Source organism: Canis lupus, chromosome 12 (assembly GCF_011100685.1).
Source record: "Canis lupus familiaris isolate Mischka breed German Shepherd chromosome 12, alternate assembly UU_Cfam_GSD_1.0, whole genome shotgun sequence".
In the NCBI taxonomy this organism is placed as follows: domain Eukaryota; kingdom Metazoa; phylum Chordata; class Mammalia; order Carnivora; family Canidae; genus Canis; species Canis lupus.
The window spans coordinates 19,278,536-19,292,057 of NC_049233.1; the positions used below are offsets into that span (position 1 = coordinate 19,278,536).

At 41.1% G+C, this 13,522-nt stretch overlaps 1 long non-coding RNA gene across 12 annotated transcripts in view; it reads left to right on the forward strand.

Annotated features, from left to right (window-relative positions):
- The first annotated feature begins 620 nt into the window (after positions 1–620).
- Positions 621–13,522, forward strand: part of LOC106559576 — a 126,881-nt gene continuing 113,979 nt past the window's right edge. For 11 of the 12 annotated variants that reach the window (XR_005367833.1, XR_005367835.1, XR_005367829.1 and 8 more), the window contains exons 1-2: positions 621–772; positions 7,002–7,164. This is a non-coding gene — a long non-coding RNA (uncharacterized LOC106559576). Of the gene's footprint in view, positions 773–5,546; positions 5,657–7,001; positions 7,165–13,522 lie in introns of all 12 variants that reach the window. The other variant, XR_005367830.1, reaches the window with a different exon arrangement.

A 13,522-nucleotide genomic window follows, 5' to 3' on the forward strand; every position in this document is an offset into this window, starting at 1 on the left:
AAAGAGTTTATAGTCTTTAATATTTTCACAGATTTAAGGTAATGGGAAGATGTTTTATGGATGATAAGTTACAAGCATTTTTGGAAGTTTTATTTAAGTTTAAAAGTAAACTGTCCTGTCTTTTTCCTTATCAATTTGAAAAATATCTGAAAATATACATATTTCTGGTGGTTGATTTGTATATTCTAAATCTGCTATAAGAAACAGTTCGGTGGGGACACCTGGGTGGCTAAAGGTTGAGCGTCTGCCTTCTGACCAGGGCATGATCCCAGAGTCCTGGAATGGAGTCCCACATCGGGCTGCCTGTATGGAGCCTGCTCTCCCTCTGCCTATGTCTCTGCCTCTCTCTCTCTCTCTCTCTCGTTAATAAATAAATAAAATCTTAAAAAAAAAGAAACAGTTCGATGTTACTTAGAAATGTTAAAAATACCCACATTGCTCTGACCCAGAAAAAATGCCACTTCAAGATGTATATAATGTAACAGCAATTTTTTCCAAACTTCAGTATACATCCAGCTCATGGGGATCTTGTTAAAATTAAAATTCTAATCCAATAGATTCAGGGTGGTTTATGAAATTCTACATTTCCAAGTGTAGAATTCTATCTCCTAGGTGATGTCTGTGATGCTGGTCCGTGGACCAACTGAGTAGCAAGAGCCAGAGCAGTGGTACTCAAAGTGCAGTTCCCAGACCCATGGCATTTGCATCACCTTTGGTATGGATGAATATTTGTCAACAAATGGAGCTTAAGAAGCAAAACATGAAAGAATGTGTATGTATTGTTTCACCTATGTAAAGTTCAAAAACAGTTACCACAATTTTAGGGATGCCTGTATCAGAGGTAAAGTTAATAAGGGACGTGAGAAAGTGATAACCATTCATAGATGTCAGGATAAAGATGGTCCCTAGCTACAGTGAGGGGGCTGTGGTGTCATGACTGGGGGGCCCATGGGGGAATCCTACAGGGCTGGCAGTGTGGTGTGTTTTGGCCTCATTGGTGGTTATATTGGTGGTTATATGAATTCTTACTTTTTAATTTTTAATTGAATTAATTTACATTTTATACACTCCTAAAATTTTCAAAAAATATAAGAAAACAATAAAACACATTTTTACCAAATCTATTTTATAATGATATTTTTCTTTGTTAATGACTAAGGAAGAACTTTGATGGCAATTACTCCGTTGTACACAAAAAGTTGCTTTTTATAGCAAATAGAAATTCAGTCTAGTGTCTCAGGGTATAACACTAAGTTATATTATAATAAAAAGTATATTTATGAATTGAACAAACCTATCTATAACATTTTACTATATAATACATATTGTTTGAAAGCAATCGGTTATAATATGAAAGGTAGTTTTGCTACCTTATATAATTATATACTTGGCAAAAAAAAAATGGAGTAGGGTCACAATTTACTTGTTAATAAATATAGGATATTCATGTGACAGCTTCTTTTCTGTGCAAGGACTGTGCTTCCTCCCCTATGGTTCCGGTGAGACTGCCGTTGCCAGTCCTGCCCTTACCAAGGTGGTCATGTGTGATCCACACCTGGCCAATCGTGGGGCCTTATCTTTCTGTCCATGGTGAGGAATCCCAAAACAGAACTAGTCTTTCTGTTACGTGTACTATAAGCATCCTGGGAGCAACGTTCTTTCTGTGTGTCAGGGTTAATGATTTTAGGGACCATGGAGGACAGAACTTAATGGCCATTTTCCTTCCACTTGAAAAGAAGAGACTTGAAAATGCAGTGCACAACAAAGCATACAGGGTTGAATGCTGTTGGAAAGAGAAGTGTGGGTTTTTTTGAGCACCTGGATTAAGCCATGCCTCTGGATGAGCCAGTAAATTATCCTTGCCATTTGTTGCATGTGTTGCTTGAGCTACTTTGAGCTTAGTTCCTAGTACTTATAATGGAAAGAGCCCTGGTTAATTTAGAAAGTTTAAAATATTTGAGGATTCACAGCCTAAAATCACTAAATGTCTGTGGGTACTTTGGCCTTTTGATCAACTGTTTGGAATAGTAGAATTCACTCACAATTACTTGGGCTAATGTAGGTCCTAAAATATGAGGTGGTTACTTCCTGGGTAACGACCACGAAGCTTTGCTGTGTCTCTTGAGTCACAGGGATTGCTTTCTCGGCACTAATATCAAAGTGGAGAGAGATTAAAACAGGAAGGACTGTGGCAGAATGAAATGAGGTGATGTCTTGATGAGGTGTCCTTATTTGGTCTCACGCCATAAACTTTTTGTTTTAAAGATTTTATTTATCCATTCATGAGAGACACACAGAGAGAGGCAGAGACATAGGCAGAGGGAGAAGCAGGCTCCATGCAGGGAGCCCGATGTGGGACTCAGTCCCAGGACCCCGGGATCACAACCTGAGCCAAAGGCAGACGCTCAACCACTGAGCCACCCAGGCGTCCCCATGCCATAAACTTTGAATATGTTAACTAGTCAGTCTCACTAACTGAAAGGCTTATCCATGGTGCAGGAAATGTACATGATGAGTCCAGAGGTACAACCTCAGTCTGCTCATACCTCCCCAGTTATAGGCATGCTGTGAGGAAAGCTTCACCAGGAAGGACTGAAAAGTAGTGGCTGCACATTGAATCACCTGGGGAACTTTATAAAATGTAAACACTTGGGTCTCACCTGAGAAAGATATTGATTTACTGGTTGAGGGTATGACCACAGTGTCAGTATTTTAAAAACCTCCCAAGTGATTCTGCTGTACAGCCAAAGTTGAGAATTGCTACCATGGAGACACTGTAGAGCCTGTGTGGCTTGAGGTGTAGCAAAGTCTTGGCCTCAACTCATAGGTTTTGAAGGATTTGGACTAGTTAGTGTCAATGGAGAGATTTAAGGATGATGTTTAGAGAAGCATTATCTTTTGGAAGATTTGGGGGTTATCCTCAGATGGCACCACACCACAGTGGCCTCAGGCTACTTGCAGTGCCTCACCTGGATACTCAATCCTTGCAAGGTCCCCAGGGGGTGCTTCTCAGTTAATCACAAGGAATCATGCCTGGGCCTACTCTCATTTACAGCTTGCTGCTGAAATCACTCCCCACAGATTTCAAATGCCTTCCCTCAGAGCTCCTTATTCCTTCCTACTCATTAGAACACAACAGCAAAAAAGCAAAAACGAGAAAGCTACATGGGAGGTTCTTAGCCAAAGATTCAGAGATCTCAATGGGCAGACATGATCATTTTGGGCAAAGCTCATCTGTAAAGCTTTTTAAAAATAGTCTTCCCATTCCTCCATAGCCCGTATCTCTGCACTGCTTCAAACTCAGGTAATTTCCATAGGTAATTCTGATAAGGCATACCTGGTATAACCATCCACTGATGACATGGTGCCTGGGTGGATTTCAAGTTTCATGGACCATGCTCTCCCTGCAAACAATAAGCAGCATTTTAAGCTAGTGATTTTAGTTTCTGTATAGAATTAGAACAGTTAGAAATTAGATTATCACATGGGTCTACAACCTTTCTTCTGTTTAAGAATCACTTAAATATACTAATAATACAAATCCTAACAAAAGGTATTTTTTTTTACTTTTCTCATAAAAAAGGTAATACAGTTCTCCTAGCTGTTATCAACAAAACTTTCTAAGAGTACTTTTTAGAAAGATGAAGCTTGAAATTTACTTTTTTTTTTAAAAAAAAAAAGATTACCTCAATTTAGTAATTAGGCAGTAATTAATATCAATCATTAGTCACACACTCTTCTATGATACTGAGAACACAGGGCTGTCATGGTCTTTAGGAACATCCAGTACTGTAACTTTACTTCAGTTTAGTCATAATCCCCCTTGATGTTTTGTTAGAACTCCAGTTGTTTTTTTTTTTTCTTTTTTTACATTATAAAAAAATGTACTTGTAAAATAATTTTCTACTTCTTCTACTCCCATTCCCCAGAGATGGGCAGTATGAATAGTGTTGTGTGTATCAGGCAATTACGAATATATTGAGTCGTGTGTGTGTGCGTGTGCGCGTGTGCATGTGCATGCGTGTGTGAGTAACCTTTAACTCATGCAATCATGTGGTTCCACTTGCTTTTCTCACTTAACAATGTATCTTGGATATTGCTCTGTGGTACAAAACTGTTTTTGAAGGAGTGTACAGCGTTATTTTCTGAAAGCATCAGGATCTCTTGCAGTGTGCATCCTTTCTGTAAAATTGAAACAGAAATAGTCTTTGATTATCAAAGTCAAGTGTTTTCATCAAAGCAGAACTTCTCTTCAACTGCCCACACTCCACAGTCCTTGGCCCTTCACCTCCTTCCATTTACCCAGGAGAGAACAGAGTCTGGCTCCTGCTCACCTTGTGGGTTCCTTTCAGAAGACATTCAAAGACTGAGTGTGGGACCCAGGAAATTTAACAAAAATCCCCAACCCTTGGACAAGCAGAGCAGGACTAACTCCATTTTGTGCTGCACCCCCCACCTCCTGTATGACCCCCACATGACCCGCTTATTGCTTAGGGCACTGCCCCACCCTAGTCAAGCCGCTGGGCACACCCTAATTGGAAATCGGCTCATGACAATGTAACCCCGCCTTGTGCCCTCCAAAACTGCCCGCCAATTCTGACCAAAGTAATAGGCCAGCTCAAGTGGATACTATAGGGTAAGATGTAATTCAATCGGCCACCTGCGTGTGGACCGACAGGACTGCAACTTTCTGCGTATGTTACAATCCCATTGGCCCCTATAAAGTTGCTACGCCTCTTGGTCTCGGGGTCCAAGTCCCTGCTCCACTGCGTCGGGTACACTTGGACCCAAGCTCGAGCTTGTAATAAACCCTCGTGTGTTTGCATCGGTGTCGGCTCCTTGGCGGTTTCTCGGATTCGCAATCTTGGGCACAACACTGAGCAGGCTTCATGCATAAGTTTGCTTCGAATGCAGATTTCGTTCAGAGCCCATTCTGTCAAGTGAGCTCGCACTGCATGTTTCCCATTGTGAGCAAAGAAAAATAGATTTAGCGCTAAAGTATACCATCTGTGTCAATATATGTCAATATGTGCTGGTGTAGATTTAAATCTGAACACATTTGTTAGTTTTCATTCCAAGGCATCAAGCGCTGCAGTCATTGTTTCCTGTAGCCCTCAGAAAGAAAGATCTTCCTGGGATCACCAAATCCCTTCTTGGAAGTCAGGTCAAAACATCTGCTGAGAAAGACCTCTCTTGGGTAGAAGCTACCAGAGCTTTCTTGCTTGGCTTGTTCAGTGAGTTTTTCACCAGAAACAGCCCTGGGTTAAAGGCCTTTGCAAAAACGGTTAGAAGTGGGCTCTTTTTACCTCCCATGCCACAAATCCTTTCTCTGTTGCCTCATGCTTTATATTATGCCTTGTTGCAGCATCAACATTTAAGATTAGTTTTGTACCCCCCTGACGCCCCCTTCCCCCCCAACATTGAAAAGGTTCTTCCTAGTTTGAGCCAGGACACCAAGAATGTGGAAAAGCCAGTGAAGTTTTAATTGGATTAAACTCTGTGTGTCCTTCTACCCCCAACCTCCTTACTGGTAACTTTCTTGACAGCTTAACTAACAAGATAATATGCAACAAAGAGATGTGGCATTCAGCAGGGCCTCCTGCCTTACCTGGGGGGAATACACCTGGGCCAGCTGTGAGTCCCAACAGAATAGCAGGTAACTGACAATAGCCCGCACTCTGATACTGTCACCAACTCCCAGGCTTTGTGCATTTCTGAGATGAAATTCAAACCTGAAATTTTAGCTGCTCAGAGTGATTGGATTCAGCAGACACCTTCTGAACTTGCAGTAGAAGTGCCAGAGGGGGAGCAAAGCCACTTCCCTGGTCTTTAATTCCCTTGGCCAAGGAAAATCAAAATCTGTCCACTTGGCACTTTTGTGAGGGAAAAAGGGCAATACAAATTTTCCTTAATAAAATAATGCCGGCTATTAAAGAGCAGTCTTGCTGATGTCACTTGACGCCCTTCTCCCACAGGGCTGGCAGGCAAGAGGCCAGGGTGTGGGGATGTGCAATTGGAGACATTAGTTACACCACCTTAGGTACGGTAGCAAAATAATATTTGATAAATGAAAATAAATCCGGGCAGACACAATTTCCAAATAGTTTTTAGAAGTACCTGTCACTTCCAGACTCTTCTTAAGCGTAACCCTTGGTGAGCGAATCCATTTTACCGCTTCTTCCAGGCAGAAAATTTCAGTGTGCCCTAAAAGTATTCAGTGTTTCCAGAGGAGGGTAACAGTCACGTTTTCATGAGACTCAGGGACTCTCTGCGAAAAGTCCTTTCAGGAAGATTTGACCTGAAATTGGAGTGGCGAGTGCCCCAATGCACTCCCATTTCAGAAGCTGTAGGAGGATTCAGGTTGAACCCCACCCTACCCCAAAGTATTGCCCCCACAAACAGAAGAAGAGCTAATATATCTGATATCTTTCACAGGAAGACATGCCATTAGTAGAGCTAAAGTTGAAAGGCAAATGCCCTTGAGAGGGGGAGCTGTGCTTCAGAATCCCCACTAAGGTGGAAAGGGATTCTAATTGATCCCACCCTAAGGGCAGGTTTTGATACTGGAGAAGATAAAGGGGTGGAGCACACAAAGGAAGTGGTGACCTGGAAATCCTTAAAAGACCTTGTGTCTTTTATTTTATTTATTTATTCATGAGAGACACAGAGAGAGGCAGAGACACAGGCAGAGGGAGAAGTAGGCTCTCTGCAGGGAGCCCGATGTGGGACTCGATCCCAGGACCCAGGATCACAACCTGAGCCAAAGGCAGATGCTCAACCGCTGAGCCACCCAGGTGTCCCAACCTTGTGTCTTGACTGTGTTTTTCACATATGCACAGTAGATCTGATAACTTGGGGGAACCCCAAACCAAGAGCTCTAGTAACCAAAAGATAGAGGAAGAGGCAGAAAACAAAGATATTAAAATAAATTTAAAATGACCTGGGAAGGTCTAATTTGACAGTTAGAAATAGTATAATCTTTTGACTTTTCCATGTTGTAGGTTCACTGTACCCAGTAATACCGAACCCAGTTGTGATGTATGTTCTGGGAAACCTGGTTGCATTACAGTGTCAGAAGTGGCACAATGGAAAGTTGCCAGGACACCTGGGTTTCAGTTTAAGTGTGTTTAATTATGTGACCTTTGGTTCAACACTTACAATAGGGTAAGTACCTACTATGTGATGGGCTCTACCTTATGAACTTCTAAATATTCTTTCTATGTCAGTCTTTGTAGAGAGGTGCGTGGCATGTGGTAAACAGCAATCAATAATCAACTTTACCCGAGGCTAACACTGGGCTATTTGATTATTTCTAAACACACTGAATTCTGGTAGGGACTGGGGATGAGAATACAGGGTTCTTCACTATCCCTTATTTTCACATTGGTCTTTAAGTGTAGAAATTTGGTCTTAAGATTACCTCTAATGACAAAATACAGTATGAAAAGCAGCAATGAACAAGAAGCATCCCACTCCACTGAGGCAGCTGGTGACATGGATTATCCTGACACAAGCAATGGGCAGGAACCATTGGTCACCCTTTTACTATTGAAAAACTGCCCCAACTCTAAGCCTTTGGGTTGGCCTACCACCATCTTGAGAAAACAAGCCCAGATAGTTCTACCTTGGACTTCTGGAAAAGCCTAGTGCTAACAACTACAAAAAATATATATAGATTATGTTTTATTTACATGAAAGGGTAGTTCACTTAAATTTTATTTATATATATTTAACTAATTTATAGAAAATTTATTTTTTAATTATTTTATTATTATTTTAAAAGATTTTATTTCTTTATTTGAGAGAGACATAGAGAGTGAGAGAGAGCACAAGCAGGAGGAGAGGCAGAGGGAGAAGGTGAAGCAGACTCCCTGCTTAAGCAGGGAGCCAGACTCAGGGCCTGATCCAAAGATCATGACCTGAGCTGAGGCAGATACTTAACTGACTAAGCCCCCCAAGTGCCCCTAAAATTTATTTTAAATATATATATATATATTTATTTGTATAATTTATTTATTTATATATAAAAATATTAACATGCATATTTTATTTACATATATATGTGTGTGTGTGTGTATATACACACACATATATATAACAGGAAAAACCTAACAAGATGAAAAAAATCTTCAGCCCTTGAGAAACAAACCTGAAACTAGATCTGTTTCACCACAGCTCTAAAGTCTAGAAAGCCAGGCCGTAGTAGAAGGCAATGAAAGGGTAGTTCACTGTTTTCTCACACTGCCAACTTTTTAAAAAATAAAATATGAAGTTACAGGAGTTTGACTGATGATGGTTAATACAAAGACAGAAAAAAATTCCTTAGAGTCAGAACTATTTACCTGAGTCTGTGAACTCACAGCAGGCACAAGGATTGAATTGGGGAGAGAGGGCTCCGAAAACTCTTAAGATTATAAGCAAAATTTGGTGGGTGTCTACATGCATTTTTGTAAAACAGGTTTATAACTTTTATCTGATGTTCAGAGAGGTCTGAGACTTTAAAAGGGTTAAGAGCCCTAGACTAGAGAACAATACACTTAAGCTTACAAATAAGGATGATTATCTTTTTTATCTTCATGTTGCACAAGAAAGTTCCAAAAGGCCCATATGATAACTTGGCATCTTGGCAAGAGAGATGTTGAATCTTACTTTCTTGAGAGCCAACGGGAAGTGAGGGAGTAGGAGGTGCCAGATTGTCCTGGATCTCTGACCACCACTGCAGAGTACAACTTGCTTTGCTTCCATTAACTGAATGTAGGAGCTTTCTGTCCTAGATTCTGGGCAGATCACCCAACGATGGCCATAATTTTAACCTGAAGGTGATCTGTGTTCTCCGAATTGCCCCACTTCCATCAGACCACCCCTCTCTCCCCAGTATTTGCTGAGGAAGCCACTGGCTTAATATTTTCTTTTCAATTCATTTCTCAGACTTTGCCTTGAGACACTTTGTGTCTGCCCCTCTCCATTAGTCCCCAGGAAGCTGGGGTAACACTGTGAGTGGTTCATCACAGCCCACTCTCATCCTGGAGACCCAGCAGGAGCAAATGAGGAAGGACATACTTTATGCAAAGTGGCTTATGTTGGAAGCAGGATAGATAACCTTCTTCAATATTAAGATCTATCATTAACAGAGGTTATGTTGATTGTGCCGAGCACTATTTGAAGCATTCTACACACATTTTCTTGTTTAGTCCCTATAACAACACTATAAGATTGGTATAATTATCAGTTTGCAGACAAGTGAATCAGGGCTCAGAGAAGTTAAGTCGAAATGCATGCCACAGTCTGTATAACTTCAAAGCCCAAACTCTTTTTAAATTTTATTTCATTTTACTTATTTACTTTAAAGATTTTATTTATTTATTTGAGACAGAGAGATACAAAGAGGAAGAGCATGAGCCGGGAGGAGGCAGAGGGAGAGGGAGAAGCAGACTCCTTGCTGAGCCAGGCGCCTGACATGGGGCTTGATCCTAGGATTCAGAGATTGTGACCTGATCAGGAGGCAGACACTTAACCATCTGAGCCACCCAGACACACCTAAAGCCCGAGCTCTTAAGTACTATTCTGTGGTAATAAGTTATTTCTATTAGATTTTGAAGTATCCTACAGTTTTGCTTATCTGGTTTATTTTGAAAGAAGTACAACTGTTTGGATTGAAAGTATCTTCCCTAAACACAAGCCTCCCACATGTTCCCTTGATTGAAGAAATCAATCCTTTTGCACCTCTAAATCATGAGTTTCAAACCCAGGTACCAAAAGGTAGGAAACATCCGTGAACAAAGGAGGCTTGACGGTACTGGGAAACACTGGGACGGATGCTCTTCGTATCAGCTGGGATCAGTTAAAAGAATAGCTGAGAGTCGGCATCTTAAATATGTAAGGACTTTTATTTTCACACTGAACAAAAAGTCTGTAGATAGGCCACGCAGATAGATAGGTAGGTATAACGGCTCGAATTTGCCGTTAGAGGCAAGCCGCCTTCTGTCTTCCTCTTTCACCATCCTTAGCCTATGGCTTCTGTCCTCACGTTCATAAAATGATGGCTGTACCTCCAGTCATTGTATTTTCATTCTAAGGAGGAAGGGCACAGCTGCAAATAGAGCGCAGAGAGCATGCCAAGCAGGTCTGTCCCTAGACCCACTGATGTGGCGACTCCTGGCCTGGGGAATCTAGGGAGGTGAATAATGGTGCTGAGCACATCACTGTTCCAAACAACACTGAGGCTTTGTCAGTGAGGAAGAAGGGGTGTATTTTTACTGGATAGACAACTGTGGGAACAGCAACTCTTCACAAAGGGGAATGGCCTCAAGGCAATTCAGTGGAAGGCTCCCGTTTTCTATAGATGCAAGTCGGTGTTGTCACATCAGCTATATCAGTTCACACCACAAACCCTAGAGGAAAGCCTAGCTGGGGCCTGAATATTTTATGACCCCACATTTTTATTGTACATGTGCCAGATATAAGGAGTTACCCTAAGAAACTTGGCTCATGCAATACAACTGTGAAAGCAAGGGCTTGAATTCAGAAGACCCAAAGTTCAAGTCTCTCACTGGCCGTGTGCTCCCAGTATGACCCCAGGCAAGTTATCAACCTCAAGTTTTCTTTCTTTCTTTCTTTCTTTCTTTCTTTCTTTCTTTCTTTCTTTCTTTCTTTCTTTCTTCTTTCTTTCTTTCTTTCTTCTTTCTTTCTTTCTTTCTTTCTTTCTTTCTTTCTTTCTTTTCTTTCTTTTCTTTCTTTCTTTCTTTCTTTCTTTCTTTCTTTCTTTCTTTCTTTCTTTCTTTCTTTCTTTCTTCTTTCTTTCTTTCTTTCTTTCTTTCTTTCTTTCTTTCTTTCTTTCTTTTTTTAAGATTTTATTTATTTATTCATGAGAGACACAGGGAGAGAGGCAGAGACATAGGCAGAGGGAGAAGGCTTCCTGTGGGGAGCCTGATGCAGGACTTGATCCCAGGATCCCAGGATCCCAGGATCATCACCTGAGCCACCCAGGGGCCCCCAACCTCAAATTCTTTATGTTAAAGCCTGTCTGAGACATGGGCTGCTGTGAGGTTTAAACGATATGATGCATGTGATGATTTTGGTTTTCTGTTGACTAGCACACTTTGGTCACTTAATTTGTTTTGTTTTGTTATGGAAGTTATTTCACTTCAAAACACATTTAAGTCTTTGCTTAGCACAAAACATCATGCTATGCATGATGCTGTTGAGAGAGGAATCTGTGGACTTGTGGTAGTGAGCATCCATGGAGTGTTGGCAGCTCACAAAGTTGACCTTCCCTTCAGGTATGCCCTGCCCCATCTTCTCCCCGGAGTAATTCCTCTTTGGCACTCAGCACTCAGCACAGAAGCATCAACTTTAGAGCCCTTTCCAGGTCCTCTGTGGTCCTTCTACTCCACTGGCTTCCATGACACTGCGCTTTCCTGATTCTTCTCTAACTGTTCTTCCTTTCTGTTTCTGTTTTTCCCTTTTGTCTCTTTCATGGGCTCCTTTTTTGTTCCACTAATGCCTGGAATGTAGAGATTCCCAGAGTTGGACTGGAGCTCAGTCATGGCTCTTCTTAATCGATCTGCTCTGTGGATTAATCTCATCCATATTCATCATTTCTTCTATTTCAGTAGGCTGATAACTCATTAATCTGTATATGTGCTTTAAACTGTGTCTCGTGCTTCAGAACCATACACCCCATGGCTTCCTGGACATGTCTCCTGCTGGTGTTCCAAACCACTACAAATGTAAAATATTCAAAACAGAACTCTTCCTCATCCTGTGGACTCTGGTTCTCCCCCTATATTTTCCATTTCAGGTAGCCCTACCATATAGCCGGCCATCTCAGCTAGCAAACTCTGGAGTCACCTTGTCTCTTTCTGTCTTCTCTCCTACATGCCTGAGCTCCAACTTTTTTTTTTTTCTCTCTCTCTTCTTCACCATAATCACCTCTATTGATTTGAAAACTCTTGACTGCCATCTGTCTAGAATATCTTAACACCTTCCTACTTCACCCCCACTGGTATTCCACCAACCACAGCTACTGGAGTAAAAGTAAATAAACAAAATGAAATTGATGAAGTCACTTAAAACCCTTTGACAGCCCCTCGTGGTGTCTCTCACTCAACATGTCCACCACTCGCTGTCCACTACAGACATTTTAAAATCGGGGGATCCATGAGTTTGAAGATCCATGTCTGGCGATTCATCCAGCGTGGGACCTCTCTCTCTGTGCTTGTATATGTCATGTGCTTGTATATGTCATGAGGTCCAGTGCCTCACAGCCTCACATCATCTACCTTCTTCAGTCTAGGGCTTACTCTACTGGGTCCCATGCGATATTCCATGTGTATTTTTGTCAGATGGTTTAGACTGATTATTTTCATCTAACAGTTAAAATAGTCAATGGCATGTTTAACACTTAAATGATTTCACTTAAGTCTGTGAAGACTGGATCTTTTTGTCACTCATATTCTGTAAGCCCTGGGTAACATTCCAATGTAGAACCAGGCAAGGACATGACAATTAGAAGATTGATCAGAATTCCTGAGATTTACTGGGGCTCCATCAAGATTTTTCTTTCTCCTACTGATGTAGGAGAGCCCATTAATATGGAAGCACCTGAGCAGTTAAAATTAGTCACTTTTCAAGACTATGGGTATGAAAAGTATATCCTTTGATGTTAACCTTGCTGAAAGGCACAGATACCCTAACTACAAGTATGGTGACATCATCCCTTTGTGTTTGTGTAAATGGGCCAGATTAAGAGGATTAAGAAGGGAGTTGGCCAGAGGTAAAAGTGATTGAGTGGCAGTGGAGAGGAGGCAGCAAATCCCTCCCATTCTCTGAAACCCTTCATCCCTCCTGTCCATACATGTATTTAGGGCAGAGAAGTAGGTAGATTTCTGAATCATTATCTCTGCTCTGAGCTCTGAGTTCGGTTTTTAGCTCTGACTCTAGCAAGCGGAGGACAAGGCTTATGACCACATGGGGGTCTTGTTTGTTTTTCAGTCAAAGAAGAAGGAGAACCCTAAGGCCCTTCTCACAAGATGACACAACAAAGCTTATGAAATGCTTTTGCAGATAAGGAGGGGAAAAAAAATGAGGCTACCCAAACTTAATGATTAAGTGCATGTTGTATTAATCCACCCTCCTGTGGGACTGACATGCTAATGGATAGTTCTAGCTTTCATTTCAGGGTTTTAGATACCTAAGGCAAAAGGATATGCATTCTATAAAGTATAAGAATATCACCTTTAAACATCATGTTATCTAACTTTTAAGAAGTTATTAAAAATTATAGATGTCCCTTCCCTCATTAGAAGTGTTCCTGTCCAGTTGTTGGTTTATTACTATAGCCAATATGAGCTATCAAAAAAAAAAATATTTCCCTAGCATTTTCTGGTTTGAAATTTGTCAGTATCCATAGGATGAGTTCCAAATCTGATCTTTTCCTCTGGACCCTGAGTATATCTTTCTATATTTACTTCTCCCTCCCACCCAATTTTTAAAAAATCTATACCACATATAAGTTATATGC